We start from the raw sequence: 1,297 nt of genomic DNA on the forward strand, positions 1-1,297 counted from the left end.
AAATTTATATGCTTAGACTCCTTAATGAGTCTAGTTTCAAATGAGATTAAATACAACACACTTGGAATTCTGTAAAGTGAGAATTGGATTCGTAGTGAAGAGTGGTCAGAATAGTCAAACAGTGAAATAGGGGAAACTTTAAGAAAAATCTGGTATTGATTGGCCAAGCCTAAAATTCTGAAAATTTTATGGATGGAAGATATACGAGTCATATCAGGGATAACGGCAAGATGGATTAGTAGCTCAGTTAAGTAATTGTAACTATTCAGAAACGCGTATGAAATGGATTTGTTGAAAATTAATGAAAGTTTCCGAGAATTAATGATAATAAAACTGCTAAACATGTGGAAAGTCGATAATAAAAAAAAAAAAAAGAATAAAAAAAAGGAATAACTCAAAGCAAAACTAATATAAAGGAAGGAAAAGTAATTGAATAGCCGTTGAAGTCGTTCGACGAATTTGAGGTAAGTCTTCGAGTAATGACCCTACTTGAATTATATTGAAATGATTAGTCATATTATGACGGATAGTCGAATGTGCATAGAGACTATGTTATAAAGCCAATTGAAATTATGCTCTTTGTGTGTGGCTATTGAGCCGAAATTTGAAAGATTAATAAATGTTTTGTGTTTGAGCCTTAGTAACGAAGAAATGATATGGATGTGTTATGATATTGATATGTGTGCATGAGCATTGGAATATATCCGGGCTATGACCCGAAGGCAATTATGCGAGTTGATATATCCGGCTAGACCCGAAGGCAATTATGCGAGTTGATATATCCGGGCTAGACCCGAAGGCAATTATGCGAGTTGATATATCCGGGCTAGACCGAAGCAATTAGCGAGTTGATATATCCGGCTAAGACCCGAAGGCAATTATGCGAGTTGATATATCCGGGCTATGACCCGAAGGCAATTATGCGAGTTGATATATCCGGGCTAGGACCCGAAGGCAATTATGCGAGTTGATATATCCGGGCTAAGACCCGAAGGCAATTATGCGAGTTGATATGTTCGGGCTAAGACCCGAAGGCAAATGTGTTTGCGGTTGCATTCGGTTAAATACCGAAGAAACTTGGGTTGAATGTGAGCATTTTGTGCTGTAACTAATTTAATAATTATGCTTGACCAACCCGAATGATAAGGTATGTTTGCATGTGCATTGGAAAGTCGGTTTGTTTTAAATGGTATTCGTGCGATCGGCTAACGAATTCTCGGCTTTTATAAAGGTTGATACCTTGTGTACCTATGTGGGTGAAGTGTGAAGTAAGTATGGGTATGAGAATGTGTGTTAA

This window comes from Gossypium hirsutum, chromosome D12, assembly GCF_007990345.1.
Source record: "Gossypium hirsutum isolate 1008001.06 chromosome D12, Gossypium_hirsutum_v2.1, whole genome shotgun sequence".
Lineage (NCBI taxonomy): Eukaryota > Viridiplantae > Streptophyta > Magnoliopsida > Malvales > Malvaceae > Gossypium > Gossypium hirsutum.